Source organism: Dama dama, chromosome 6 (genome assembly GCF_033118175.1).
Source record: "Dama dama isolate Ldn47 chromosome 6, ASM3311817v1, whole genome shotgun sequence".
Classification (NCBI taxonomy): domain Eukaryota; kingdom Metazoa; phylum Chordata; class Mammalia; order Artiodactyla; family Cervidae; genus Dama; species Dama dama.
Window position 1 is genome coordinate 37,133,176 of NC_083686.1, and position 26,804 is coordinate 37,159,979.

General features: G+C 34.7%; 1 long non-coding RNA gene across 1 annotated transcript in view; it reads right to left on the reverse strand.

Moving 5' to 3' along the window:
* Nucleotides 1-2,180: 2,180 nt before the first annotated feature.
* Nucleotides 2,181-26,804, reverse strand: part of LOC133058552 (uncharacterized) — a 379,658-nt gene continuing 355,034 nt past the window's right edge. The window contains exon 4 of the long non-coding RNA XR_009693348.1: nucleotides 2,181-2,263. This is a non-coding gene — a long non-coding RNA (uncharacterized LOC133058552). The remainder of the gene's footprint in view (nucleotides 2,264-26,804) is intronic.

The window sequence follows — 26,804 nt, forward strand, 5'->3', positions numbered from 1 at the left end:
GAATGTGGAATAATTTGTTCTGTCAGAAAGCAAGGTGGTGTTAAGAGACTAACAAGAACATGTAAAATAACAAAGGGAAATGCTTGAGCTGGCTCTCAATTTTGAGATTCAGTATTAAAAATAGTGGCACATGGATTCTAGTGTAGGATTGAATGAAAAAAATCTATGAATTCATAGTGACACTTAAAGACTGGAAAGAGAGTATTCTTTACAGAAGAACAATAGCTACTAAATTTAGACAGAACAAGATAATTAGAAAATCAGCATTGTAAATTTTCAAAATTATCACCCATTCAATTTCTTATACTGATATATAATAAAGGAAATAAAAAGATATATTTTGTAACAGAGAGCTCTGAAAGATACCACTTTCATCAAATAATGAAATTTACCATCACCAGTAATAAGATAAATTGACATATGCACCTCCAATGTGATACAGTGAAAAGGAAATATTACTTTAGTGGTACTGTTAGAAAAAATATTTAACCTGAATCTAATCATGAGCAAACTCAGATTCAGAGTGTAACATTCTGCCAAACAGTTGTTCTGTTAATACTGCTGTCATTAAAGACACATACACAGTGAAACATTTCTAATGTTTCTATATTAAAAGATTGAAAGAGAGATAAGTAAATACAATAACTTCATAGGTAGATCCTGGATGTGGAAAATTAAAACCAAGCATAAAGATCTGTTTTTAGGACCATTAAGGATAAATAATGATTTTAGGATAACTAAAAGACAATTGAATAAAGATTTGTGATGGGTCAAAGATTTAACATATAAAAGTAATATAAATTAGGACATGTTACATAACGTATTCTTAGTGAAGTAGGTGGTGATGTTTCTGAAAGTGCTCAGGAGATAGAACAGCTGTTTTCTACTTCTTTCCCTCTTGCTAGCATACATCTGTTTGTTGCAAAAGGAATAAAATCATCCATATTGAAGTTTTCATACCTGACTGTATTTGTTTCTAAATTGCTTATGAGGACTATTGAAATTTAATAACATAAGAGCTAGATTTACCTGTATTTTCACGAACTAGTCAAGATATGGGAAATTCTAAACTCAATCTCATGTAGGGAAAATAGAAGTGAAAATAAGTGCCCTAAATGGAAGCAAATAAATAAATGGAAATCATAGGAAACAATTGCAATTTAATTTTATTACATTGGAAACAGAGAATAGTGTATACAGAAAAAAGATATTTTCCCTCTAAATAAATGTACTTTAATATGGAAAACACAGTGATTCATCTTGATGAATATTATATTATATAATCTTTAGAGAAAATAATACAAATATGATATGCCAGGTGTTGGCAACACAAAGGATTTATTAATGTTATTTTAAATTAATAAAATTAAATTATATTTCTCAGAATAATTATTATTTATTGCTCTCAATTCCAAGATGTATGTTAGAAACAAAAGCAAAACTGAAGTCTATAAATAGAAAGAGAAAGCTAAAATGGGATTTGGTATATGTTGAAATATATACATCAGGGAAGCCGTGGTGTATACCAATAAGATTAAATAAAATGGAGGATAAAGTTTTTATTTTCAAATATGCCACATTTTGTTTCTCAAAAACCTCTACTACTTAATGTGAAATCATGCCAAGAGCAACATAAGCAAATACAGAAGCTAATACTGAAAATGCCAATTTTGATGCAATATAGTATACCATCTGTGTGTAAAGATTTTAAATCAGATGAAACTTCAAATAAAGTATGATTTCCACTTGCAATATTGGAAAGATTTTTTAAATTTATGCATGATAAATAAGAATGTATGAAAGCATCTGTGCCTATATATCCATATGATTTTGGAACACTTCATTGTCAAGTGGCCTGAACTATGCCAAGCTCTAGGAATACATCTTAAAATGTTTATCACCCCTCCTCTTCCACCTGGAGAATTACACTCACAAGGCTACAGTATCAACTTCTCTGTAAGATCTTCTATGAATCATTTAGGAAAAAAGATTATTCTTATTACGAAAGTCTCATAATATTTGAGCGTGTTTTTATTTTATCATTTGATACTATCTCTGATGGTTCATCGCAGCTAGGTATCCAGAAAAGAAATCTATGGAGTGACCACTAACAAGGACAGTTTATTAAAAATATCACAATTGTGATAAGGTAACATTTTTATATCACCATGGGGTAAGAACTTACATCTGGGCATATGATTATCTGGCTCCTCCATCCAGTAAATCAGCCACACATTTTGTTTGATTTCAGTCAGCTAGTTTCCTGGAGATAAAAATACTTTTGATTAGCCAGATTAGGGTCATAACCCCTAGTTGCAATACTTTTCTGGGTGAAACAAATAACTTATAGCATACCAAAAGGCATTATAACTTAGAGTATTTCTTTCAGTTCCATTTCACTTTCTATACTTTAAACTTACTAAGAATTACTAAATTTCTCAAATATCCACAGCAACTCTTTTTGAACCTTAGTTAATCAGCAAGGACAGTATATAGCAGCAGCAGCAGCCTACTGTCCAAACTTAATGTTAGACAATAGCATAGGAGTGAAGTATGTTTGTATGGATGGCTTATATGCATACACATATATATGCTTGCATAAACATATGTTATGCACTAAGCAGATCTTTGACAAAAAATTGACATTATTTTACAATAATTTATACTTTTCTTCCCCCATTATACTGTGAAAGTTTGAGAAAATAGATATATATTTTTATTTTATATTCATTGCATCTAATAGTGACAGGTGCAACCATCAGGTGAATAAATAATTTTTTCAGCATCAACCATTCTAGTTAGATAAAATATAAAAAATAAGTGAAATGATTCTAGAGATAGATAATATTGTGATACATGTCACTAAAGAAAGTCACAATCTGAATATGTTAATTATTTATTTTAAACCCTCCTCTAAGAAATTTGGCAACCTCATGAATATATTATTGCTAACCAGATACTAGAGATCATCTACTTTAAAAACAGTAACTTTTTAAATGAGATGTGATGACTCTAAATATTTAGAAAAGTGTTTAAAGGAATACAGGGATAAAATAATTGCCAAATCAGAGTTGTCACATAGAATTTTTTCTCTCTGCAAACTTCAGGAAAGAACATATGGAAGCCATAGATAGCTAAAATGAATGCATTGAAAAACAGTTGGTAAAAGTAGATACATTGTTGACAAGAATAAAGGTTAATAGCTAAGAATAAAATGTCAGTAATATCAACCATCAGAGGATTAAAAATCAAGTTCATATAAGAGTGACAAAGGCATAAATACCGCAGTATTATCCATGGACTACACTGAAACAAAACATGACTTATTTTCTGTGTATTCTTTAAGAAGAAAGGAAATTATCCAGTGTTCTTTTTTCCTTAGTTATATTTCAACTAAACATAAAACAAATAATGACCTAACCACTGAAATGAAAAGATTCAGCTACCTGAAAAAAATACACTTAATTTGGGAATTTGAATATTTAATTTTATGTAGAAAGCAGACAAAATGTCTAGTTAATTCATCTTCAAAATGGCACTTTTATGATAGTGAAAAGAGGACTCTATTAATAATTAAACAAGTATAATGGGCATAAACCAAGGCTATCCCAGGCAAAACAAGATGTGTGTTCCATAAAATACAACTAATTTCTATATATTTTATTCATGTATAATTTTTACACATAAATCTCTTTATATTTAGATTAATCAGAGACAGGAAGATTTTTTTCCTAGTTGGAAAATTTGTTTTATTTGTTGAGATGGAGATAAGCATCATTTTTGGTAGAAATCAATTATCTTGTTTGGGAAAGTACATTTCACAAAACATTTGATTATACCAAAATCAAAGTCAAAATTTGGTGTGAAATCTGAAACAATGTGAAATTTATCTTTATAATATTATACAAGATTTTTTATATTAGAAATTTGTAAGAAATGAAGTTTTGCAGAGATTATTAGATTGATGTACTGCTTGCTTATGAATCCTGAAACTTTGAGTAGCAACAGTTATTGGCATATTTTAGGTATCATTCAGTTGCTCTAAGAGACATATATTAAAAATTTAATAAAGATGAAGTATATGTATGCATATAATATTTATGTTATGCACTCCCACTGTTTTGACCAAAATTTTCTTTCATAAAATGAAGAGTTCTATCTTACCCAACCTGTATACACAGGCATGAGTAGGCCCACATTACAACCAACAAGGAAACTGAAACTGCCCCATGTGTTTGAGAAACTTCGTACCTGCCACCGAAGCCAGAGTATCATTTAAGAATTACCTACTGATTGCCTATTGAGACTGTCTCTCTGTAGGAGTCAAGACATTACATGGATACCCGTCAGATTCAGCCTGTGGGAATGAATCCCATCCAAAGAAATGAAAACCTCAGAACTCGTGGACACTAGAAAAAATAGTGAAATATCAGTCATTTTCATTTATCTGGTTAAGGAATACCTAACAACTTTTAGAGAAATTCTGTGTAGGAAATTTTGGCTCTTTAACCAAGATTCAACTACATGGAATCTGATAGAAATTGTGAATTAACTAAGACAATAGAAAAAAGGACTGGTTCAAAATTGGGAAAGGAATATGTCAAGGCTGTATATTGTTACCTTGCTTATTTAACTTATATGCAGAGTACATCATGCAAAATGTCCAACTGGGTGAAGCACAAGACAGAATCAAGATTGCCTGGGAGAAATATCAATAACCTCAGATATGCAGATGACACCAGCCTTATGGCAGAAAGTGAAGAAGAACTAAAGAGTCTCTTGATGAAACTGAGAGAGGAGAGTGAAAAAGCTGGCTTAAAACTCAACATTCAAAACTGAAGATCATGGCATCTGGCCCCATTACTTCATGGCACATAATTGGGGAAACAATGGAAACAGTGAGAGACTTAATTTTCTTGGGTTCCAAAATCATGGCAGATGGTGGCTGCAGCCATTAAATTAAAAGACACTTACTCCTAGGAAGAAAATCTCTGACAAACCTAGACAGCATATTAAAAAGCAGAGACATTAATTTGTCAACAAAGGTCCATATAGTCAAAACTGTGGTTTTACACAAACATGTATGGTTGTGAGAACTGGACCATAAGGAAGGCTGAGCACCAAAGAATTGATGTTTTTGAACTGTGGTGTTGGAGAAGACTCTTGAAAGTCCCTTGGCCTGCAAGGAGATCAAATCAATCAATCCTAAAGGAAATTGATCCTGAATACTCATTGGAAGGACTAAAGCTGAAGCTCCAATATTTTGGCCACCTAATGCAAATAGCTGACTCTTTAGAAAAGACTCTGATGCTTGGAAAGATTGAAGGCAGGAGGAAAAGGGGATGACAGAAGATGAGATGGTTGGATGGCATCACTGACTCAGTGAACATGAGTTTGAGCAAGCTTCAGGAGATGATAAAAAACAGGGAAGCCTGGTATGCTGCAGTCCACGGGGTCATAAAGAGTTGGACACAACTAAGCAACTGAACAACAATGGCAAGCCAGTGGAGTATCAGAGTGCTTCACAGGAGAGCAGAGGAGCCATCTCATATTTTTGTTAGTATTTTTATTTCATAAACATATATAAGTACAAATAAATGAACATATTATTTCAAGATAAAATAAAAGACATCATAGAAGAAATCACCATGAAACTTCAGGATATAGAGAGATGATTCTAGATTTTAGAATTAGGATAGGGTTCACTTTGAATATTGGATTTAATTTGAACTTAAATTATGAATAAGAATTGAAAATATGCTTTTGGAGAGGAAAGTAGGTGTATTGGAGACAACATTGTCTAATACATTCACTCTCTTCCTTTCTCAAGAGAAACCATTTTTTTCCCCTTGGAGTAGGAGACAGCTATGGACAACATTAAACATCTGTAGCTCCTCACTTGTCCTTAAAACAAGGGTTGCATACATGTTGTTCTGTTCTCAGTTATGTCCAACTCTTTGCAATCTCTGGGCTGTAGCCCACCAAGTTCCTCTGTACATGGAGTTTTCCAGGTAAGAACAACTGGAGTGGGTTGCCATTTCCTATTCCAAGCAATCTTCCCATCCCAGGGATCAAAACTGTGTCTTCTGCATTGTTAGGTTGATTGTTTACCACTGCACCACCTGGGCACAATGATAGTTTTGAATGTAACATTTGCTTATTTCTCTTCCTTCCTCACTACAGATTGATATGATTCATGAAATCATATCATTTTTCAAACTTCAGGGTAATGATTATCAGTCAAGACTGAGAAGAAAGTGGTAGATTGGGAAAGAATACAAAAGTTGGATCTTTATTAACTTTCTCAAGCAGTAGAACAAACCCTATATTACCACTCTCAGGACATTTTGTTAGGTGAATAAAATAAAATTCATGTTTTATTAATAAGAATATAGTCAAGTATCTCATGTAAACTGTTCAAATGCAATCTTAGCAAACACAGGGCATCAGTGGTGATATTTTAAAATACAGCACAGAAAATCTATCATGGAAGTTAGAATTTCATGGCATATATGTGAACAGGCCCTAGGACAAATAATATGTGGATCAAGAATATGTAAAATCACTTTATAGGAGATTTTAAGATTACAACTATGTCCTGAAATCCTATAGGTTCACGTTCATTTCTGTAGGCCTTTGGAGTTCTGAAATACACAAACGGAGCTGTGTTATATGAAGATTATTCTTGCAGCATTTTCAAGGACAACTTTTGATGGGAAAAAATGCTCAAGTGAAATTAGATTAAGATTCTGAGCTAATGCAGTACAGTATTGGTCATATGGATGCAGAAGGAAGAACCCATGCATGAAATAGTTGAGAATAGGCCACATGTTAAATGAAAGATGAATGTGGGCTGGGGAGGAAGGAAAAAAAGTAGTTAAAGTAAAACTGGGAGTACCATTGTGTTATTAACAGACACAAGGAACATGATGCAAAGCAAGTTTGGAAAGTAGAATTAGTTGAGGTTAACCTAACGTTTAAGTTACTGTTTAGTCACTAAGTCTGTCCTACTCTTTTGCAACCCCCCATGGACTGCAGTCTGCCAGGCCCCTCTGTCCATTGGATTACAGGCAAGAATACTGAAGTGGGGTGTTATTTTCTTCTCTACGGGATCTTTCTGACCCAGGGATCCAACCTGTGTCTTCTGCATTGGCCGGTGGCCCCTGAGCCACCAGGAAAGCCAATGTTTTAAGTTAGTATTGCATAAATATTGTTTTATAATGTAATAACAAACTGCAGTCAATTTAATCAATAAAAGAAGTTTATAAACAAGGCAAAAGTAACAAGAAAAAGATATTGGTATGGTCATTGGTAACTTTGTTAATTGTAGAATATTCATTGTAATATTTCAGAGTAGTAGAGGGAGTGGGATTTAGTGTCATTCAAATGAAGAACAACATTTTACTAAGGATTATAAGCCAAATATACTAGTAAAGTCAGTCATATTTTTCAATGTAAAGTATGTTGTGTGGTTCATGTTTCAGAATGTGTATTATTTTAACTGTATGGCTTTAATTCTTTCTAATTAAGCTTTCTTATATTATTTCCAATATCAGGAATTTTAAATAACTGTCCAATAACGCAATTATATTTACCAAGAAAGCATAGTACATGTACTTTTATGGATCAGACTCCAGTTTATGACCATTTGTTGAGGCTCAGGTAGGCTGACTTCAAGAAAAGAAGTTTCAACCCTTCAAAATTTGAGCTATTCAGAAATGCAAACTCTTCTATTTCATGTTTCTATGAGTTTTCTAAGAATGAGTTTACTCTGAGTAACTAGTCCTAAAACAATTTAAAGTCCCAGAAAGGTAGATTTGGGATACAAATTTAAAATATCCAAGCTAAGTGTAAAACTAGTTTATAAACATTTATAAAGACTAACAATAAAAAATAAAAATCTCTTGTTCCATTTATCTTATTACTGATTATTGTCAAATGTTTAATAACTGGAAACACTGTTACAATCAAATATAAACTTCTGCTCAATCACTTTATTTTAAAATTCATTAAAGTACATGAAAAGTTTTCTAATGTATGGCTTTTATTTTTTTTCCCAAAATTTAAACTTAATGCCATTTACCTAACTTTCTTTCAGTCATGAAAGGTTTTCTCCACATTTCTAACAAGAATTTGTTCATTCCATTAGTTTTCTATAGTCAATAGTTTGTTAAATATAAAATGGATATAAGGTAAATCAGGCAAAATAGAAAAACTGAAAAATAAAAAGTTATTTTCAAAAACTTCAATGTAATCATTTGACACAAAATAATTGTCATCTTTGCAATGGTATTTTCTATAATCACATTTCCCTTTGCTCACTAAAGCCTTTAATAGCCTTATTATCATTTTCTTTTTTTAAATTTTTTGAATATTAACTTTTTCTTGATAAACTCATCTTTTCCCCTTATTTTCAGGACTTGCAGTTTTCCTCGTGCCTCTCCACAGTTCCTTCAATGTCTCCTCTTTCTCTATCACTTGGAAAAAGGTACTACTCATATTTTATGTATGCATATAAAAAGTATATCTCATATGTTTATTATTTAAAATATGAATAAGTGAATATGTATCATCTTCATTTCATATATCCTAATGAGCATGTAACATACACATAAATAATTTCTACTTAGTTTTATTTGGCTGCACAAATGCACCTAAAACCACCAAAACTAAAACCATTCTATCCTTTAATCAGTTATGTTCACAAGTCTAGTCACTTATTATACAAACTAAAGATTTACCTTTTCATTTTTTTTTTCTTTTTTCAGTCTTGCATCAAAATCTAAAAGCTTTGCCCTTTCAACAGCATTCACATTCATCACTTCATTTCCAGTGTAACTCTGTTTTGGGGGCATTAATCTCTTCATATCTGCATAATCATATTACTGTTCTAAACATTTTATCAGAGTCCACTCTAATTAATCACAAATGACACCCATGGATCAGACTTAATTAAATATCACTTTCATTAAAATTACTACCTATCTTGATGTGATCAGTTTTCAATTTACATGGACTATAAGGTAAAATTTCCCTCTAAAAAAGTGAAGTGAAAGTTTTAGTCATTCAGTCATGTCTGACTATTTGTAATCCCATGGACCAATGCCCACCAGGCTCTTCTGTCCATGGAATTCTCCAGGCAAGCGTACTGAAATGGGTAGTCATTCCCTTCTCCAGGGGATCTTCCCAACCCAAGGATTGAACCTGGATCTCCTGCATTGCAAGCAGATTCTTTACTGTCTGAACCACCAGGAAAACCCCTCCTCTCTATAATCTAGTATTTAAGACAACCCACCATTACACGCCAGTCAGGATGGCTGCTATCCAAAAGTCTACAAGCAATAAATGCTGGAGAGGGTGTGGAGAAAAGGGAACCCTCTTACACTGTTGGTGGGAATGCAAACTAGTACAGCCGCTATGGAAAACAGTGTGGAGATTTCTTAAAAAACTGGAAATAGAACTGCCATATGACCCAGCAATCCCACTTCTGGGCATACACACTGAGGAAACCAGATCTGAAAGAGACACGTGCACCCCAATGTTCATCGCAGCACTGTTTATAATAGCCAGGACATGGAAGCAACCTAGATGCCCATCAGCAGATGAATGGATAAGGAAGCTGTGGTACATATACACCATGGAATATTACTCAGCCATTAAAAAGAATTCATCTGAACCAGTCCTAATGAGATGGATGAAGCTGGAGCCCATTATACAGAGTGAAGTAAGCCAGAAAGATAAAGAACATTACAGCATACTGACACATGTATATGGAATTTAGAAAGGTGATAACGATAACCCTATATGCAGAACAGAAAAAGAGACACAGAAATACAGAACAGACTTTTGAACTTTGTGGGAGAATGTGAGGGTGGGATATTTCAAAAGAACAGCATGTATGCTATCTATGGTGAAACAGATCACCAGCCCAGGTGGGATGCACGAGACAAGTGCTCCGGCCTGGTGCACTGGGAAGACCCAGAGGAATCGGGTGGAGAGGGAGGTGGGAGGGGGGATCGGGATTGGGAATACATGTAAATCCATGGCTGATTCATATCAATGTATGACAAAACCCACTGGAAAAAAATAATAATAATAATAAAAATTAAAAAAAAAAAAAAAAAGACAACCCACAATCTTACCTCAAACTTTGTATCCTTCTAAAACTGCCTTTGTGCTAGTCAGCTTTTTTTCCTGAATGTGTCTCATCCACATGATTTCTTTTTTTATAAATGGCAATCTAAAAATTATCTGGGACAGTAAACACTGATATTTTATAATGAAATAACTATATATTTACTTATATATTTATTAAAATTAATGCAAACCAATACATTAAACTATGATTTCACAGAGAATATAATAGTCAACCGATATTATTAGTAATTCTATTCCTGATTTTTGTAAATAGTAACTCTATATATAGTAACTCTAATCCTGATTGCATCATGCTACCACCTGGATGAAAATTATAGGATTCATGATCTTTGATTCTCCCTCAATTCTTAATCAATAATACCCAATTCAGAACTGGCTCTTAATTTTTTAATTCCTCCTTATCCCAGCAAAAGCTCAAGGTCCTATAAGAAGACTGATGGGAGGCAGAAAAGTGATCTACTCAAAGATGTCTACCTCCTAACTCCTGACACATATAAACATACCTTTTATGGAAAAAAAAATTTCTAAAACAATAAAAATTATGTGTTGATGTTGTCTCACAAAATAATAGAAATAAGTTTAATATCTGTGTGTTGTTAAAAGCAGTATCCTATTTAAGCAATATAAATATTTCGTAAATATTCCATCCTCTACTTTTGATGCATCATAGTAAATTAGATTAATAATTTCTGTTCAAAACAACAATTTGAGACTATTCCGTTCAGGGTACAAACAAGATTAATTCTAAATGAATACTGATATATATTTCTAATGATAAGTGGAGTATAATTTTCAGAGTCAAGTCAAATGAACCTAAATGATAGGAGAAAGGAAATTAAATGGAGAAATTTAAATATATAAATATATCTCCATAGCAATTTACTTTGTATTCCTCTTTTCTAAATACTTTCTTTGTACACACTGGTTTACAATACTTATATGAGATTCAATTTCTCTCATGTATTGATTTCACCCTCTAAATGCAATCTAAAATTTAATTTTTTCTTTACCCATCTATTCTCTAAATAAAAGTTTTAGGTCATATATTCCTTTAATTTCAGCTTGTCTTTTATCATTACTGGGTTCTTCTCGTGGCTCAGCTGGTTTAGAATCCAGCTGCAATGTGGGAGGCCTTGGTTTGATCCCTGGTTGAGAAGATCCCCTGGAAAAGGGAACAGCTACCCCTTCTAGTATTCTGGCCTGGAAAATTCCAAGGACTGTATAGTCCATGGGGTTGCAAAGAGTCAGACAAAACTGAGCAACTCTCACTTCACTTCATCTTTACTAACTGTATTGAAGATCCTTTGCTTTCTGGTTATACTAATCAATCCATTGCAAAGCAAGAGCAGCCATAAACTAATTGCTACATATTGTGAATCTGAGGAATAGCATGGTGTGTTAGAGAAATCACAGTACTAGGAGTTAGAAGACTCAGATTTATATCATTTATACCTTTATTATTATGCTTTAGCTAAATTATCTGGGCATGTCACTTAAGCTTCCTAAGCCTCAAATGTATCAGCTGATAACAATGGCTGGCTCAATGGGTTAGTGTGAATACTATAACCAACAACACATATAAAGGGACTTAGTATGGTGTTCCATTCATTGAATTTTTCATTGATTCATTAATTGCCTGAACTATGACTCACATTGGGGAGTGTTATGTAATCAATCTTCTTCCTACACATACATTGTTCAGAATAATAAAAAAAAAAAGAGAATTAGCTTTTTTCTTTAGCATTATATATGTAATTGTTTTTTTTTAATTAAGAAAAATGGGCTTTCTGTATAGAGGATTTCCTTGTTTCTCTCTTTAAATAGTTTATTTTCCATAGTCACATTTGATAGAAATTAAAGCAGTTCACTGGTCACGTACTTTGTTTTCTCTGGTTTTTCAGTGTTTTAAAACAACAGATACTTTCCTGCTTAGACCCTGTGGGCTTAACAGCTAGGCAATACATTACTAAGAAATACCCTTGGAATAAAAATTCCTAATGGCATCAGAAAAATTTCCCTACCTATTGAAAAGAGATTACTTTCACAATCTAGTTTCAATCGACTTTCACAGTCTACTTTCACATTTCATTTGATTATTACACCCTGATGACTGTGTGGATAAAGAATCCACCTTCAGTGCAGGAGGTGCAAGAGACATGGGCTCCATTCTTGGCTCAAGAAGATTCTCCAGGAGGAGGAAATGGCAACCCAATTCAGTATTCTTGCCTAGAAAATCTCATGGACAGAGGAACCTGGTGGGCTAGAGTCCATGGGTTTGCAAAAGAATCGAACATGACTGAGTGACGAAGCATGCACACTGCATTATGCTTGGAAGTTTAAAATAGACCAAAAAAAGTAATGTTAAAACCAAATTTCGAGAAATTTACTTAATCCATGAGCACTGACTGAAAAAAAAAATTATATCAGTTTTTATACTATTGTAGCAGACCGTGCATGAATATTAATTTACAGCAAGTTTCTAAGAGTTCCACTCAGTTAAGGAATTAAATTAGGTAGGACATAAAAATATTCAATATGTTTAAAGAAGGTATACTGAAAATTATTATTATAGTGGTTAAAATTTTATAAATCTATCTGTGATATTTTAAACCAATAAATTCATATACTGTACACTGAGAAAGAATTAATTCTATGTCCTTTAAACCTTATTTCTTAGTCGTATTCTTGATCTTGTCTTCTGCAAAGTAAAATCCTTTCCCAACATCTTAATCTCAGACAAATGGATATAAAAATAATAGTGATGGCTTTCATTGATTTGGGAGGAAACAGAAATTTCACATTAGATTTTACATAAAACTTATGTTAATATTTCAGAGAGGTGAAAGCAACAGTATTAGTATCATTCTAGATAGTAAAAATGCTTTGTTTGGTCTTAGTTATAACTGACATCTTATGCTATATACAATAGCTATAGAATATCCATAATAAAAAGTTACTTAGGCTTCTAAAGAATTTTCTATAAGCAATTATATAACATAGAGGTTAGTGTTCAATTTTGCAGTCAGAAACATTGTGGGACTCTGACTTTTACCAAACCACCTTACCTGCCTCCTGAGAAATCTGTATGCAGGTCAAGAAGCAACAATTAAAACTGGACATGGAACAATGGGCTGGCTTCAAATTGGGAAAGGAGTACATCAAGACTGTATATTGCCCTGCATTTCTCTGATAATGAGTGATGTTGAGCATCTTTTCATGTGTTTGTTAGCCATCTGTATGTCTTCTTTGGAGAAATGTCTGTTTAGTTCTTTGGCCCATTTTTTGCTTGGGTCATTTATTTTTCTGGAATTGAGCTGCAGGAGTTGCATGTATATTTTTGAGATTAATCCATTGTCTGTTGCTTCATTTGCTATTATTTTCTCCCAATCTGAGGGCTGTCTTTTCACCTTGCTTATAGTTTCCTTTGTTGTGCAAAAGCTTTTAAGTTTCATTAGGTACCATTTGTTTATTTTTTCTTTTATTTCCAATATTCTGGGAGGTGGGTCATAGAGGATCCTGCTGTGATTTATGTCGGAGAGGGTTTTGCCTATGTTCTCCTCTAGGTGTTTATAATAGCCAGGGCATGGAAGCAACCTAGATGCCCATCAGCAGACGAATGGATAAGGAAGATGTGGTACATATACACCATGGAATATTATTCAGCCATTAAAAAGAATTCATTTGAATCAGTTCTAATGAGATGGATGAAACTGGAGCCCATTATACAGAGTGAAGTAAGCCAGAAAGATAAAGACCATTACAGCATACTAACACATATATATGGAATTTAGAAAGATGGTAATGATAACCCTATATGCAAAACAGAAAAAGAGACACAGATGTACAGAACAGACTTTTGGACTCTGTGGGAGAAAGTGAAGATGGGATGTTTCAAGAGAACAGCATCGAAACATGTATATTACCTATGGTGAAACAGATCACCAGCCCAGGCTGGATGCATGAGACAAGTGTTCGGGTCTGGTGCACTGGGAAAACCCAGAGGGATCGGGTAGAGAGGGAGGTGGGGGGGGGGGGGTTGGGATGGGGAATACATGTAAATCCATGGCTGATTCATGTTAATGTATGACAAAAACCACTACAGTATTGTAAAGTAATTAGCCTCCAACTAATAAAAACAAATGAAAAAAAAAAAAAAAAAGACTGTATATTGTCAACCTGCTTATTTAACTTATATGCAGGGTACATCATGTGAAATTCTGGGCTGGTTGAAGCACAAACTGGAATCAAGACTGTGAGGAAAATATATATATATAACCACAAATAAGCAGATGACAACATCCTTATGGCAGAAAGCAAAGAGAAACTAATGACCCTCTTGATGAATGTGAAAGAGGAGAGTGAAAAAGCTGGCTTAAAACTCAACCTTCAAAAAACTTAGATTATCACAGCTGGCCCCATTACTTCATGGCAAATAGATGGGGAAACAATGCAATCAGTGACAGACTTTATTTTTCTGGGCTCCAAAATCATTGCAGATGGGGACTGAAGACCTGAAATGAAAAGATACTTGCTCCGTGGAAGAAAAGATATGATCAACCTAGATAGCATATTAAAAAGCAGATGCCAACAAAGGTCCATCTAGTCAAACCTATGGTTTTTCCAGTAGTCATGTATGGATGTGAGATTTGGACTATAAAGAAAGCTGAGTGTCAAAGAATTGATGCATTTGTACTGTGGTGTTGGAGAAGACTCTTGAGAGTCCCCTGGACTGCAAGGAGATCCAACCAGTCCATCCTAAAGGAAATCAGTCCTGAATATCCATTGGAAGTACTGATGCTGAAGCTGAATGTCCAATACCTTGGCCACCTAATGTGAAGAGCTGACTCATTGAAAAAGACCCTGGTGCTGGAGAAGGTTGAAGTCAGGAGGAGAAGGGGATGACAGGGAGTGAGATGGTTGGATGGCATCACTGACTCAAAAGACATGAGTTTGAGCAAGCTCCAGAAGTTGGTGATGGACAGGGAGCTTAGTGTGATGTAATCCATGGGTTCGCAAAGAGTCAGGCATGACTGAGTGAATGAACAGACTGAATTTTAATCCTGGGCTGGTGAAAAAGATCTCTCGAGCACTATTTCCTCTTCTGTGAAATAAAAATATTATTAGCACCTCTCTCAAATATGACTGTTAAATGAAATATTTTATGCAGTGGCACTTAAATACAAAACTTCCCTTTAGTTCCTTTTCCATCAAAATAATATTTGAATAAATGTCTTATTTCAAGTCAAAATTACGTTATGGCAAAACTATTTTGTGACAATACAGTTTTTGTTTTTCAAAATTTGATTTCTGTCCCCTTCACCTTATTATTTTCATTGTTTTTTCTTTATTTTAAAACAAAAAGTGAAAGAGGACCTTTTAAAAACAAAACAAACAAAAAAACTGCCTTCAAACAAAGGCCAGGATCAAAGGGGTTCACTTGGAAAATATCAAACACACAAAGAAGAACTGATACTGATCCTTCTCAAACACTTCCAAATCATTGAAGAGGAGGGGTCACTCCCAAAATCATTTCATGAATCTACTATCACTCTGATACCAAAACCAGACAAAGACACTAACAACAACAACAACAAAAAAATACAAACCATACAATATCTTTGATGAATATAGATGAAAAAATTCTTAGCAAAATTTAGCAAATTGAACCCAACAGTACATAAAAAAAATCATATACCATAATCAAGCTGGGTTCATTCCAGGGTCACAAGGATGCTTCAACATATACAAATCAATCAATGTGATGCACTGTGTCAATAAAAGAAAAGACAAATATCACATAGTCATCTCAATAGATGCAGAAAAAGCATTTGATAAAATTCAGCATCCATTCATGGTAACAACTCTCACCACAGTGGATATAGAGGGAATATATCTTAACATAAAAAAGTTATTTATGACAAACCATAGACTACATAACACTCAAGAATGAAAAGATGAAAGCCTTCTTGCTGAAATCTGGAAGGACATAAGGATGCCCACTCTCACCACTTTAATTAAACATAGGATTGGAAGTCTCAGGCCTAGCAGTCAGATAAGAAATGAAAGGTATCTATATTTAAAGGGAAGAGGTGAAATTGTTACTGTAGGCAGATATCATGATACTATACATATATAGAAAACTCTAAAAACTTCACACAAAAACTATTAGAGCTGAAAAACAAATTTGGCAAGCTAACAGTGTAGTAGGCTAACATACAGAAATCTGTTGTATCTCTTTACACTAACAAGGAACCATCAAAAATAAAAAAGTAAAAAAAAAAAAAAAAAAAAAAAAGAACACTTTTAAACATCACTTCAAAAAGCAAACGAAGAAAACTTAGGAATACACCTGACCAAGGAGGTGGAAGACTTATACACTGAGAACTATAGAACATTGATTAAAGGAAACTGAAGACGGTTCAGAGAAATGTTAAGATATCACATTCTCTAGGACTGGAAGAATTAATACTGTTAGAATGGCCATACTATTGGAAGCAATCTACAGATTTAATGTGATCTCTATGAAATTGCCCATGATATTTTTCACAGAACTAGAACAACAACAAAAAAATAGTCCTAAAATTTATACAGAACCAGTAAGGTCCTGCATCGCCAAAGCAATCTTGGGGGAAAAGAATAAAGCTGTAGGCATAACTCATCCAGACTTCAGACAATACTACAAAGTTACAGTAACCAAAACAGCATAGTATTGGCACAAAAACATAGTGCTCAATGAATAGAAAAGATAGCCCAGAAATAAACCCACACACCTATGGTCAATTTATCTTTGACAAAGGAAACAAAAACATACAATGAAGAAAAGACAGTATCTCAAGTAACTAATGCTGGAAATACTTGACAGTCACATATAAAAAGTGAAATTAGAACATTCTCTAACACCATACACAAAAATAAACTCAAAATGGGTTATAGACCTGGATACTGTAAAACTCCAGGAGGGAAACATAGATAGAATGCTCTTTGACATAAATTGTAGCAGCTATATATGTGTGTATATATATATATATATATATATATATATATTATTCATCCTCTAGAGTAATGGAAATAAAAAACAAAAATGAATGAATGGGACATAATTCAACATAAAAGCTTTGCACAGCAAAGGGAACCAGAAATGAAGCATAAAGATAACATACAAGCTGGGAGGAAATATTTGCCAACAATGCAATGGACAAGGGATTAATTTCAAAAATATACAAGCAATGAATAAAACTCAGTATCAAAAAGCCAAACAAATCAATCAAAAATATAGGCAGAAGACCTTAATAGACATTTCTCCAAAGAAGACACACAGATGACCAACAGGCACATAAAAAGATGCTCAACACTGCTAATTATTAGAGAGATGCAAATCAAAACTACAGTGAAGTGTCACCTCACATCGGTCAGAATGACCATAGCCAAAAAGCCTATAAAAAGAAATGGTGGAGAGAGTGTTGGCCAAAAGGAACTATCCTACACTCTTGGTGTGAACATAAGTTGGTGCAGCCACTATGGAGAACAGTTTGGAGGTTCCTTAAAAAAGAAAATTAAAGATAGAGTTACAATATAATCCAGCAATCCCAATCCTGGACATTCATCCAGAAAAGACAAAAACTTTAATTCAAAAAGATACATGTACCCTAATGTTCATAGCAGCACTATTTACAATTGTCAAGACATGGAAGCAATCTCAATGTCCATTGACACATGAATGGATAAAGATGATATGAGATATATATATATATATATATATATATATATATATATATAGCCATTTCATTCATAAAAAGAATGAAATAATGTCATTTACAGCAACATGGATGGACCTGAAGATTATCATACTAAGTCAAGTAAGTCATTAAAAACAGACAGTATCATACGAGGTCATTTATATGTGGAATTAAAAAATGACACAAACGAATTTATTTATCACACAGAAACAGATTCACAGACATAAAAAACAAATTTTGGTTACTACATGGGAAAGGGGGTATAGGGATAAACTAGGAATTTGAAATTAAGAGATACACACTACTTTATATAAAAATGACAAACAAGATCCTACTGTATAGTACATGGTACTATATTCAATATCTTAGAAAAGTATCTGAAAAAGAATGTGTGTATGTGTGTGTGTACAAGACAATCATTTTGCTGTTTATCAAAAACTAATACAACATTGTGAATTAACTACAATTTTAAAAAGAGTATTATTAAACTATCAGAAATAGTAATCTGGTTTTACAAGCAATAGTATAGGTAGAAAACTTAACCATAATTTTGAGTGTAATAGTATTAAAGAGATTATAGCTATGGAATAATAATAGTTTTGAAAATTAAAAACTTATCTGCATAAAACATTCTGCAATTTGAAATACAACACATGTTAAATGATACATTTAATACACATAGCTCTTAAAAGAACATATAAAGAACTGCACTTTTAGTTATAGACATTAATTTCTGAAGAAATAAATTTTACTTCCTAAAAAATGTCAGATGCAAAATATAAACATTTTTTCATTATAAACCCGTGCTTTCTGTTGCAATTGTATTTATATGTAATATAGCTTCATCTGCTATCTATATGTGTAACTTTATGATTCTTTTAACAACACTTCATTTATAGCTAACATTCTGAGTTGGATTTATGTTGCCCTACTCTTGGTTCAGTTCAGTTCAGTCGCTCAGTCGTGTCCAACTCTTTGCAACCCCATGAACCGCAGCACGCCAGGCCTCTCTGTCCATCACCAACTCCCAGAGTCCACCCAAACCCATGTCCATTGAGTCAGTGATGCCATCCAACCATCTCATCCTCTGTTGTCCCCTTCTCCTTCTGACTTCAATCTTTCCCAGCATCAGGGTCTTTTCAAATGAGTCAGCTCTTTGCATAAGGTGGCCAAAGTATTGGAGTTTCAGCTTCAACATCAGCCTTTCCAATGAACACCCAGGATTGATCTCCTTTTGGATGGACTGGTTGGATCTCCTTGCAGTCCAAGGGACTCTCAAGAGTCTTTTTCAACACCACAGTTCAAAAGCATCAATTCTTCCACACTCAGCTTTCTTTATAGTCCAACTCTCACATCCATACATGACCACTGGAAAAACCATAGCCTTGACTAGACGGACCCTTGTTGACAAAGTAATGTCTCTGTTTTTTCATATGCTGTCTAGGTTGGTCATAACTTTCCTTCCAAGGAGTAAGCGTCTTTAAATTTCATGGCTACAATCACCATCTGCAGTGATTTTGGAGCCCCCCAAAATAGTCAACCACTGTTTCCACTGTTTCCCAATCTATTTGCCATGAAGTGATGGGCCCGGATGCCATGATCTTAGTTTTCTGAATGTTGAGCTTTAAGCCAACTTTTTCACTCTCCTCTTTCACTTTCACCAAGAGGTTCTTGAGGTCTTCTTCACTTTCTGATATAAGAGTGGTGTCATCTGCATATCCGAGGTTATTATTCTCCCAGCAATCTTGATTCCAGCTTGTGCCTCTTCCAGCCCAGCGTTTCTCATGATGTACTCTGCATATAAGTTAAATAAGCAGGGTGACAATATACAGCCTTGACGTACTCCTTTACCTATTTGGAACCATTCTGTTGTTCAATGTCCAGTTAGATCTGTTGCTTCCTGACCTGCATACAGGTTTCTCAAGAGGCAGGCCAGGTGGTCTGGTATTCCCGTCTCTTTCAGAATTTTTGGTAACACACATTTAATTCAGTTTATAAATGTTGGGATTTTTGTCAATGCTGAAAAAAAAGAGGTTACTTAAGCTAGTGATGATTTTCTAATTAATTCAATTAAATACTCATTTAAGTGTATTTGGCTTGGGTGAGGTAATGTTAAAAATCTATAGCTGGGCTTGTAATCTGGCTGTGTGCCTAGAAACACTGAACTGTGATATTAAGTAGTTACATAAAGAACTGAGAACAAATGGTAACAAAAATTAAGCCACTGTTGTCTAGAAGCAAAAAGCTATACATGGAGTGGGAGAGTCATATATTTGTCTTTTAACTCACAGTTGCTTTAAAGTGTAACTGATCTGTGAATAGTAAGACATAAGAATTGAGATTTGAAGCTTCTCCCCCGGCCCCCCCAGGATAGAATTTGTTTTGGATAAAGTTCACTTGGAGTTGCATATAGAGGATTTACTGGGGCAAGTAGTCAGAGTTGACACCATGAAGGAGTAAAGGAAAGTCAAGGAGTTCTGGAACTGGCTGGACACTGCAGAGTTGCCCTGCTCTGAGGCTGGGAGGCAAGACTTTTATATTCCTAAACCAATGAATTATTGATGCAGATTGTTTAGCTCAAGGCATTTCTCTGAGAGGGACCCATCAGGGTGATTGCAGCAGCCAACATTTCCAGCAGCTAGGGGAATGCTTGCTGGGAATCTAGAAAGTATGTAGTCTCTGAAGACAAACTGTAAAAGCCCATAGGGGGTTTTCTGTTTGTCTCTCCTCCTTGGCTGCACTGCAAAGTTTGTAGGATCTTATTACCCTTGCCCCCTGTAGTCTGCAGAAGTATTTTTGAAATACAAGTTCTAAAAGATTATTTGAACTTACTGATACATTTAACAATTACTTGTGTTTTAAATAAAATCTGCTTTTTTAGTTTTTAAAATTTAATACCTAGTTTTTCTCAGGCCAAAATTTTACTTTTTTTTTTTTTTTAAACCTTTTATAACCAACTACAGGGAGAGAACACAGCCCTACACACCCACCCATCAGCAGAAAACTGGATTAAAGATTTACCTGGCATGGCCTTGCACACCTGAGCAAGACCCAGTTTTACCCAAAGCCAGTTCCTCCCATCAGGAAGATTCCATAAGCCTCTTATCCTCATCCATCAGAAGGAAGACAGAATGAAAACCATAATGACAGAAAACTAACCAAAGTGATCACATGGATCATAGCTTTGTCTAACTCAATGAAACTATGAGCTATGTTATGTACAGCCACCCAAGACAGACAGGTCATGGTGGAGAGTTCTAACAAAGCATTCTCCACTAGAGAAAGGAATGGCAAATCACTTCTGTATTCTTGCCTTAAGAACTCCATGAACAGTATGAAAAGACAAAAAGATAAGACACTGAAAGATGAACTTCCCAGGTTGGCAGGTGCCCAATATACTGCTGGAGAAGAGTGGAGAAATGGCTCCAGAAGGAATGAAAAGGTTAAACCAAAGTGACAACATCATCCAGTTGTGGATGTGTCTGGTGGTGAAAGTAAAGTCCAATGCTGTAAAGAAAAATACTGCATAGGAACCTGGAAGGTAGGTCCATGAATCAAGGTAAACTGGAAGTGGTCAAACAAGAGATGGCAGGAGTGAACATCAGCATTTTAGGAATCAGTGAACTAAAATGGACCAGAATGGGCAAAGTTAATTCAGATGACCATTATATCTACTAGTATGGGGAAGAATCTCTTAGGAAAAATTTAGCAGCCCTCATAGTCAACAGAAGAGTCCAAAATGCAGTACTTGGATGCAATCTCAAAAACGACAAAATGATCTCTGATTGTTCTCAAGGAAAACTATTCATTATTATAGTAATCTAAGTCTATGCTCCAATTATCATGCCAAAGAAGCTGAAGTTGAGCAATTCTATGAAGAAGTACAAGATCTTCTAGAATACGAAGAAAAGGATGTCATTTTCACCATAGAGGACTGGAATGCAAAAGTAGGAAGTCAGGAGATCCCTGGACTAACAGGCAAGTTTTGCCTTGAAATACAAAATGAAGCAGAGGAGCAGTTAGCAGAGTTGTGCCAAGAGAACACACTGGTCACAGCAAACACCCTCTTCCAACAACACAAGTGATGACTCTATACACGGACATCACCAGATGGTCAATACCGAAATAAGAGTGATTATGTTCTCTGTGGCCAAAGATGGAGAAGCTCTATACAGTCAGTAGAAGAAAAAAAAAAAAAAAGACCAGGAGATGACTGTGGCTCAGATAATTAACTCCTTATTGCAAAATTCAGACTTGAATTGAAGAAAGTAGGGAAAACCACTAGACCATTCAAGTATGGCCTAAATCAAATCCCTTATGATTACACAGTGGAAGTGACAAATAGATTCAAGGGATTAGATCTGATAAACAGAGGGTCTGAAGAAGTATTGATGGAGGTTTGGAACACTCTACAAGAGACAGGGATCAAAACCATTCCCAAGAAAAAGAAATGAAAAAAGGCAAAATAGTTGTCTGAGAAGCCCTACAAATAGCTAAGAAGAGAATTGAAAAGTAAAAGAGAAAAGTAAGCATATACCCATCTGAATGCAGTTTCAAAGAATAACAAGGAGAAATAAGAAAATCTTCCTAAGTGACAAATGCAAAGAAATAGAGGAAAACAATAGAATGGGAAAGACTAGAGACCTCTTCAAGAAGCTTAGAGATACCAAGGGAATATTTCATGCAAAGATGGGCACAATAAAGAACAGAAACAGCATGGACCTAATGGAAGTAGAAGAGATTAGGAAGAACTAACAAGAATACACAGAAAAACTAAACAAAAAAGATTTTAATCATCTGGGCAACCATGATGGTGAGATCAATCACCTACAGACAGACAGCATGTAGTATAAAGTCAAGTGGGCCTTACAAAACATCACTACAAACAAAGCTAGTGTAGGTGATGGAATTCCAGCTGAACTATTTCAAACCCTAAAAGATGATGTTGTTAAAGTGCTGCACTCAATATGCCAGCAAATTTGGAAAACTCAGCAGTGCCCACAGGACTGGTAAAGGTCAATTTTCATTCCAATCCCAAAGATGGGCAATGCCAAAGATTGCTCAAAGTACTGCACAATCACACCCATTTAACGTGCAAGAAAGGTCATGCTCAAAATCCTACAAGCTAGGCTTCAACAGTATGTGAACCATGAACTCCCAGATGTTCAAGCTGGATTTAGAAAAGGCAGAGGAATCAGAGATGAAATTGCCAACATCAATTGGATCATGAAAAAAGTAAGAGAATTTCAGAAAAAAAATTATTTCTGCTTCATTGACTATGCTAAAGCCTTTGACTGTGTGGATCACAGCAAACTGTGGAAATATCCTAAAGAGGTGGGAATACCAGACCACCTTACTTGTCTCCTGAGAAAAATGTATGATGTTCAAAAAGCAATAGCTAGAACTGGACATGGAACAAGTTACTAGTTCAAAACTGGGAAAGGAGTACATCATAGCTGTATATTGTCACCCTGTTTATTTAACTTATATGCAGAGTACATCATGTGAAATTCTGGGCTGGCTGAAGCACAAGTTGAAATCAAGACTGCCAGGAGAAATATCAGTAACCTCAGATATGCAGATGACATCACCCTAATGGCAGAAAACAAAGAGATACTAAAGAGCCTCTTGATGAATGTGAAAGAGGAGAGTGAAAAAGTTGGCTTAAAACTCAACCTTCAAAACACTGAGATCATCACATCTGGTCCCACCACTTCATGGCAAATAGACAGGGAAACTTGGAAACAGTGACAAATTTTATTTTCTTGGGCTGCAAAATCATTGTCATTGGTGACTGCAGCCATGAAATTAAAAGACACTTACTCCTTGGAAGAAAAGCTATGACAAACCTACATAGTGTATTAAAAAGCGGAGACATTATTTTGCCAGCAAAGGTCCATCTGGTCAAAGCTATGGTTTTTCCAGTAGTTAGTATGAATGTGAGAATTGGATCATAAAGAAAGCTGAGCACCAAAGAACTGATGTTTTCAAACTGTGATGCTGGAGAAAACTCTTGAGAGTTCCTTGGACTGCAAGAAGTTCAAACCAGTCAATCCTGAAGGAAATCAATTCTGAATATTCATGGGAAGGACTGATGCTGAAGTTCCAATACTTTGGCCGCATGATATAAAGAGCCAACTCATGGAAAAGATCCTGATGCTGGGAAATACAGAAAGCAGAAGGAGAAGGGAACGACAGAGGACGAGATAGTTGGATGGCATCATCGACTCAGTGGACTTGAGTTTGAGTAACTCTGGGAGATGATGAAGTACAGAGAAGCCTGGCATGCTGCAGCTCATGGGGTCACAAATAGTTGGACATGACTGAGTGACTAAACAACAAATCCTAGTAAAACAAAAATAATCATTTTCACATTTTATTCAGTAAGCACTGTACTTGACAACTTTATTGAAAATAAACTGACCATAGAAATCTATTTCTGAACTCTGTTAATTTGATCCATAAGTCTGTCCACTAACCAACACCACAGTGACTTAATGAACACAGTCTTGCTCTGAATGTCAAAAATAGGTGTATGATCCCTTCCAATATCTTATGTTTTTCATATTGTTGTGGCTATTCTAGATACTCTGTCTTTTATTGTTGTTGTTTAGTCACTAAGTCATGTCCGACTCTTGCTACCCCATGGTCTGTAGCCCACCAGAATCCTCTGTATCTACACATTTTAAAATCAGCTTTTCATCTTCAAAAAATCCTATTAGTATTTTGAGTGGGATAACATTTAACCTCTTGATCAACTTGGTGAGAACTCTCATCTTAACAATACTTAGTCTTTCAATAATTAATATCTTATAACCCCATTTCTGTAGTATTAAATTTCCTTGTTGATATATGTAGCTTTTAGTTTATAAGTGCAACACTTAAAATTATATACAACTTTCCATGTATAAATAGTCAGATCAATATAGAATACTGGTAAAAATGTAGATACATTTATTGACTTTAATATATGTTTCTATACTGAGCTCTAAAAGTTCAATTATTTTTTTCATTCCTTATTGTATTAAAATTACATGATGCAAATGGCCTCATTTTCATATTTTTTTTTCTCAGCTCAAATGTCTGAAACAGGTGAGATGGCTGACTTCTCCCTCTGAGGTGGTCGCTTTCTACATGGGACCACATCCTTAAGGAAGATAAACCAGGTTTTTTTTTTTTTTTTTTCAAAAGATTGCAGTGTTCTAAGAATTAAAGCCTTTTCAAGCCTCATACTTGCTGATTTCCCATTGGTCAAAGTAAGTAAAGTAGGCATACCCTGAGCAATCTGGAAGGGAACTACACGAGAGTATAGACACTAGAAGGCATGACTCATTGGCAGTCATTAATCTAATCACTTAACGCAAAAATAACAAATGATGTCCCCATATCAGTAGCTTAGAACTTTCACATTTCTGTCATAGTATTGTTTTAGATGGAGTAGCCCCAATCTCAAATTACATTCACACCAGATATGTGTGTATGTACATCTGAACATTGTGTACCACAGTTCATATTTTCCCTAACATCTGATAAGGTCCAATTTATTAATGTTTAGCTATCTAGATGCAATAACATGGTTTCACATTATGGAAATACTTTGCATTTACCTGGTAACTGACAAGTATATTAGGAGTTAGACAGTATTACTACTATTAGTAGTTTTAACAGATTGCCATTTAAGTTTTCTATGCTGTTAAATGCCGATTTATGTATTTTGCCTATTTTTATATTAGACTTTGTGTCTTTGCTGACAGATTCTTTTATTATTTTTCATTATATAATTTTGATACTAACTCTTTTTCAGATATATAAGTTTACATATCTTATTTTTTAATGCAGATGAAGCTCTAAATATGACTTCTTTATTGATACAGTCAGTCAGTGAAAGGTTTTCAAACTGACAGTTTTGCCAACATTTTTTCGTGTCTGACTCTTTGCAATCTCATGGACTATACAGTTCATGGAATTCTCCAGAATACTGGAGTGGGTAACTGTTCCCTTCTCCAGGGGATCTTCCCAACCCAGGGATTGAACCTAGGTCTTGAGCATTGCAAAAGGATTCTTTACCAGCTGAGCTACAAGGGAAGCCCAAGAATAAGTGAGTGAGTAGCATATCCCTTCTTCAATGGATGTTCCTGACCCAGGAATCAAACCATGGTCTCCTGCATTGCAGGCAGATTCTTTAGCAGCTGAGCTACCAGAGAAGCCCTGTAAATATGACTTTTATTATTGGTATAGTCAGTCAGTGAAAAGGTTTTCAGACTGACAGCCTGGCTAATATTTTGTCCCAGAGGACAGTTTGCCTTCCCACTTACAGACATCACTGGACAATTGCAGATCTCCTCAGGAAAAGCAAGAAGTCTATTAACTGCACAGAAAAGAGCAGACCAGAAGTCTTCATCTCAGCAGGAAGTCAGAACAGAATAAAGGGGAGCAAAAACTGAAGTGAGCTTGCCTCATTCCATCTCTCAACTTTTCTATTACGTATTTCTTTCTCTTGTCAAGAAAAATAGGAAATGGAGAGAGAATCCAGGTTTTAAGGTAATCAAAATCTCACAATATAAAAAGTTGAAGCCAAGGTCTAACAGGTTCTTCAAATATTGTCACCACCCAGCATTATCATATTTATTAAGATTCAATATTTTTTATATTAATACTGGAATTTTTAGACATTTTAAAATGTCAAACAGTTTTGTAAAGTTGTGTTTTTCTAAGAATTTGTCTATCGCATATAAATTTTCAAGTTGGCTTGCATGAAATTTTTATATCGTCTTACTTTTTTAATGTCTGTAAGATCAGTAGCATAGCTCCATTATTCATTCAATAAGAATAATTGAAGTCCTCTTAATTCCTCTAGATCAGTGTTGGTAGAGACTTCTACACTTCTATAATCTTCTCCAACCTCCCACC